Source organism: Anopheles coustani (genome assembly GCF_943734705.1).
Source record: "Anopheles coustani chromosome X unlocalized genomic scaffold, idAnoCousDA_361_x.2 X_unloc_16, whole genome shotgun sequence".
NCBI classification, from domain to species: domain Eukaryota; kingdom Metazoa; phylum Arthropoda; class Insecta; order Diptera; family Culicidae; genus Anopheles; species Anopheles coustani.
The window spans coordinates 176,819-182,500 of NW_026525115.1; the positions used below are offsets into that span (position 1 = coordinate 176,819).

Sequence of the window (5,682 nt, forward strand, 5' to 3'; positions counted from 1 at the left end):
ATGCAAGTGGTCTGGAGTATAGGTGATACTGACATACCACCGAGATGGTACATCTAGTATTGGGTCACCAAAACCAAACCAACCCCAAGTATCAACCCGGCATACTCAGAGTGATGGATCCGCCAACCCGTCCCGGCACTCCAAGTCCTTGACGAACCGAAAGTGTTTGCCCGGTAAGGCCATTAGATCACAACGCTTGCTACCCCACGGCGAGCTAAACATGCAAGTGGTCTTAGGCAACAGGTGACACCCGAAATTCATCCGAAGATGGAATATCAAGTGTTTAATCACCAAGCCAGCATCCAAACACCAAGTACCCCGGGAGGACCCGATGCGTTGCGACCATCTCCAAGTTCTTGACGAACCCGCAGTGAAAGGCGGTAAGGCCTCTGGGCCGCAACGCTCGCATGTGTTAACCCGCAAACACCACTGACCGGTCGGTCCACCGCAAGGGTGGGTCCAACTAGTCCACACACGGTATGCCGCATGTGCCCCCCGGGGGGAGCACACCGCACACAACCACCAAGCATGGGTCGCCTGAAAGGATCGAAATGTACATCTCTCTTCAATGCGTAGCGCCCAGCCTGCAAACCCGTCGTTTTCGGGTGGTCTTAGGAGTCGAAACTATTCTTGGAAGATCGGCAAGCACAACGCCTTTTCCCACTTCAGGTACTTCGGCGAGCGCACTCGCGATAGGCTCAGTTTGAGGGTTTCCAATAAATGGAAAGAGTCTATAGAAGACTCAATCCGGTCTCGTGATGTTATTAGCCATCTAGCTAACGACTCCTATACATATACTACCAGCCTGGTTCGGTTACGACCTTAGAGGCGTTCAGGCATAATCCGACGGACGTAGCGTCATACCAAAGTCCGCTCGGACTAGTATTGAGCCATTGGTCCGTACCTGTGGTTCCTCTCGTACTGCACAGGAATTCCATTGAGATAGTACTTGCACACCAGTAGGGTAAAACTAACCTGTCTCACGACGGTCTAAACCCAGCTCACGTTCCCTTGAAAGGGTGAACAATCCTACGCTTTGTGAATTTTGCTTCGCAATGATAGGAAGAGCCGACATCGAAGGATCAAAAAGCCACGTCGCTATGAACGCTTGGCGGCCACAAGCCAGTTATCCCTGTGTGTGTGAGCTGTCAAACGCTGTAGTGTCAACACGTGCTGAGCGTCGCTCCGTGTTTTTCATAAAAATTTCGCGTAAAAAGTTTAAAGAACCCACGAAAGTTTGTTGTAATCGTTAAAACTAGTGCCAATCTACAGATTAGTAGTGAAAACCGCATAAAAATCATCGATTTCAACGAAAAATAAGAAAGAAAAGTGTTTGTTTACATTTTGTATGGAGAGCGGCCCGGGGCGTAGCCCCATTTGGGACTACGTGTTTTTCGGTTAAAAAAGTGTCCGGATCCTGGCCGGATGTGGTTTTTTAGATGACAGACGGTGTTTTAAAACGAAAGTCAGAGAAAACCGCATGAAAAAAGACGAATTCAGCGCAAAATAAGTGTAAATAAAGTGAAAGCACGCGGTGCAAAAATTTTGGCAGGTGAAGATTCGATCGTCCATTTTCCAGCCGGATTCGGACTCGAAGATCCGAGCGATTTCACCTAAGCCGAATCGGGCTCCGTGTCATATGATCCAGTTTTTCAAAAAAGGACCGTTGGTGCCGGATTTTCGGGTCGTTCAAATTGACCGTTGGTGGAGTCGGTGGCCGTTAGTTTGAAGTGGCAGTTAATTCAATTCGGTCGGTAATTCAAATTGACCGGTCATCCAAATTGGCCGTTAATTTTATTTGACCGTTGGCGGCAGTGTGTCCCGGATAGGTGTCCCGGCTGGGGGTGAAATGTTTCAAGTGTCCCGGCTGAAATATTTCATGGACCAACCATCCGGTTGAAATGTTTCAGTGAAACTTTTCAAGGTGTCTCGGCTAAGAGTGAAATGTTTCATGTGTCTCGGCTGGAAAATTTGGAGGTTCGATCATCCTGGTGAAATATTTCAGTGTGTCTCGGCTAAACTTGGTTCCGAACTTGGCCGCCAGGCGGCGCCACCAGTACCAGCGGATTGCCAGCATTGCCACCAGGCGGCGCTTCGGGTCGTGGCGGGTGTCTCGGCTCACGGAGATTTCGAACACTGTTACCAGGCGGCGGCACTGGTGCTGAGCTTTTCAACGTCACAACCAGGCGGCGCCTTCAGTTCATCAAGTGTCTCGGCTGGTGGAGATCACCGATTATCAAAACCAGGCGGCACTCTGAGTTTTATGGCGAGTGTATCGGCTGGCGGTTTGCGGATTTGTCAACCAGGCGGCACCTGATCGCAGAGAAGAACTGAGATATAAGCTCAGATTTGGAAAGGGGGAAAAGATTGGTTTGGCCTTTAATTTGTTGGAGTTTCTATTTCGCACCGGTACTTGGGCCTTCCTCCACTCCCCTTCCCCTTCCCACCTTCCCTTCCCAGACACTCCACCCTGGCTCTCCGCAACCTAACCCATTGCCCACAGCGATTTTCAGGGTTGCAGTAGGGGAATGGAGCAGGCATCGGGGGAGCCTTCGACGCGTCGGTCCGTAAGGCTCCGGTCCACCTGTGACGCTACCGCGCCATCGACGAAGGACGACAGGGACGAAGTGATGACTTCTTCAACATCATCGGTTGCCCTGCCGTTGACCCGGCAGCGAAAGGGGGGCAGTGTCGCGCCATCGACTGCGACGCCCACTCGGCCGGTGGTGGTGGTGCAGCGGATGGCCCTGCTAGCCAGCGATATGGAGATTTCAGAGGAGAGCGACGAGGACGAGCTCAACTCAACCGTCGTCCAGCAGGTGGCCGAAGTCCCGCAGCAGGAGCCGACCATCGCAAGCCTCAGCAGCGAGTTGAGGGAGCTCCGGGCAACCGTCGAGACTCTCCTCGCTAAGGTTAGCGAGATGGAGACGGGCCGGGCGACGGCAAAGGATGGCGACGCGGAACTGAAGACAAAGCTGAAGTTGTTGTCTCGTGAAAATCAGGAGCTGAAGCGAGACAACATTAGCCTTCGTGAGCGTGCGGCAGCCAGCGAAAGAGAACTTATGCTGCTCCAAAGTGGACTCCACTCGATGGGAGAGTTGGCGGTAGCTACGCAGCAGCAACAACAACATGTCGTCGACTCCAGTGCTGTTGGGCAAAGCCAGCATCCACCTGGCGACACTCCCAAACGAAAGCGGACCCGGGCAAGGCGCGGCAAGAAAAAAGAGGGCAAACCGACGGGCACGGACGACGTCATCACGCCTGATGTCCCCGAGATCCCGGTCGAGGCCGTCTCGTCCCAGGCCATGGCTCCAGAAAAGCCAAAACCGAAGGCAAAGAAAGCAGCGGCTGTGGCAGCCAAGGTGCGTGCGGAGCCAGCATCCTTCGCTAAAGTCGTGGCCAAGGGAGACAAGAGAGCAGCACCGCAGAAAGCGGGAAAAAGCGCTGCTAAAGTGGAGAGGCCTGCGGTGATCGTCCTCGAGGCCAACGAGGGCAAGGCCTACCTCGACACATACAAGGCAGTGCGTTCCAAGACCAATGTGGATCAGTTCGTGGCGAGGGCTTGCCGCACAGGGGAGCGGAAGCTGTCGCTGTGGCTGAAGCCGAACACGGACTGCGAGAGTGTGCTGGCCGATGTCAGCGAAGCCATCAAGGAGGATGGAGTGGCCCACCTCCTTGTCGACAAGCAGACGGCCGCGATCACAGGAATCGACATGCTGGCGACTGTCGACGACTTGATTTCGGCGATTAAGCGACAGGCGGGGCTGACGGTTCCGGGCGAGGCAGTTCGGCTGTGGCGGCGGTACGACGGGCTGCAGAAAGCCCATATCAAGCTGCCGCGCGGGCAGTGCCAGCTTCTCGACGGTCACCGGGTCACCATAGGGAACACGAGTTGCGTCGTGCAGGCGCTCGCATCGGTCCCTGCAGGAGAGCAGCTCTGCTACCGCTGCTTTGGCAAGGGGCACCGCTCTCGCGAGTGCACCGGCCCTGACTACTCCAAGTGCTGCTTCCGTTGCGGTTCGAAGCAGCACAAGGCCAAGGAGTGCAGCTCGGGCCCCAAGTGCCTTACGTGTTCCGGACAACATCAGACAGGTTCACCGGTTTGCAGCGGAAGTAGCCAGCCGTCATGTTCCCGCTAGCTACGAACACCACTGTTAGAGGGCGTGACGCTGGGTTGAAGATCCTCCAGATCAACTTGGCGCGCAGCAGGGTAGCACAAGACCTCATGCTCCAGACCGCACGGGAGCAAAGGATCGACATTGTGCTGGCGTCGGAGATCTACCGTGTTCCACCCAATAACGGGAACTGGGCGGTGGACTCGACAGCGAAGGCAGCTGTTATAACGACCGGAGCCTTGCCCATACAGCGAGTCTGGGCAAGTAGGGTAGGACTGGTGTCGGTCCAGGTGGCGGGGGTGACCTTCATCTCTTGCTACGCCCCACCAACACCGGGATGGACGGACGAGGACTACCAGCGGCTGCTCGACGAGATCGATATCGAGGCCAGAGCACACCCCCTCGTAGTCTTGGCGGGCGACTTCAATGCCTGGCACGTGCGATGGGGCAGCGCGAGGACGAAGCCGCGTGGTGAAGATCTCGCCGAGGTCGTCGATCAGCTTGACCTGGCGATCTTGAACCGCGGCAGTGTGCCCACGTTCGTCGGCAACGGCAGTGCTACTGAAAGTGTGGTCGACGTGTCCTTCGCCAGTCCGGCCATTGAACCCGGTAACGACTGGCGGGTGCTCGACACTTTCACCAACAGTGACCACAGATACGTGAGATTCAGCGTATCCGCGACACCAGTCAGCAGCGCTTCACCACACCAGCAGAGGCAACCGCAACAACAGCACCAGCATCGCGACCGGCAGCGACAACGCGAGCAGATTGGACCGAGATGGAAGTTGCGTCAATTCCATCCCGAAGCCTTCCAGATCGCGCTCCAGGCTTCCGGGTTTGCCGAAGCGGCTGTATCACCGGCGACTCTCACCGCTGGACTTACTAGAGCCTGCGATGAGGTGATGCAGAGGGCACCGCCAGCGCAGTTTTTGGTGAGACCAGAAATGTACTGGTGGACGCAGGAAATCGGCCTTCTCAGGGAGCAGTGCAAGTCATCTGAGGATGCGATTTTGACCGCCGGAACCGGTGCACAGCGAGAGTCGGCCAGAGAACGGCACAGGAGCTGTAAGAAGGAACTCGCCCGTGCCATCAAGGCAAGCAAGGACCGTAGCTTTGATGAGATGATTGCGGAAGCTGAGGACAACGTCTTCGGCACTGCCTACAAGGTAGTAACGTCACGCCTTAAGGGTAGCCGCGTCCCCCCGGAGCGAGATCCTGCGATTCTACAGCACGTCGTGTCGGAACTCTTCCCGGATCATGGCACTTTTGAGTGGCCTGCACCGGATCTGGTCGATTGGGGGCAGACAACACAGGAGCCAGTGAGGGAGGTGTCGGATGAGGAGCTCTTGGCGATCGCGGCGCGGATGGTGCCCACTAAGGCCCCGGGACCCGATGGCATCATCAATGCGGCACTGAGGGTCGCTGTTCGCGAGCACACGGAGACGTTCCGCCGCGTGTTCCAGGAGTGCTTCGATCAATGCACCTTTCCCGCTGACTGGAAGCGACAACGACTTGCTTTGCTACCCAAGTTCGGAAGACCTCAGGGTGATCCGTCATCCTTTCGGCC

At 55.9% G+C, this 5,682-nt stretch overlaps 1 pseudogene; it reads right to left on the minus strand.

Annotated features, from left to right (window-relative positions):
• Nucleotides 1–513: 513 nt before the first annotated feature.
• LOC131270190 (large subunit ribosomal RNA) overlaps nt 514–5,682 on the minus strand; it is an 11,076-nt pseudogene continuing 5,907 nt past the window's right edge.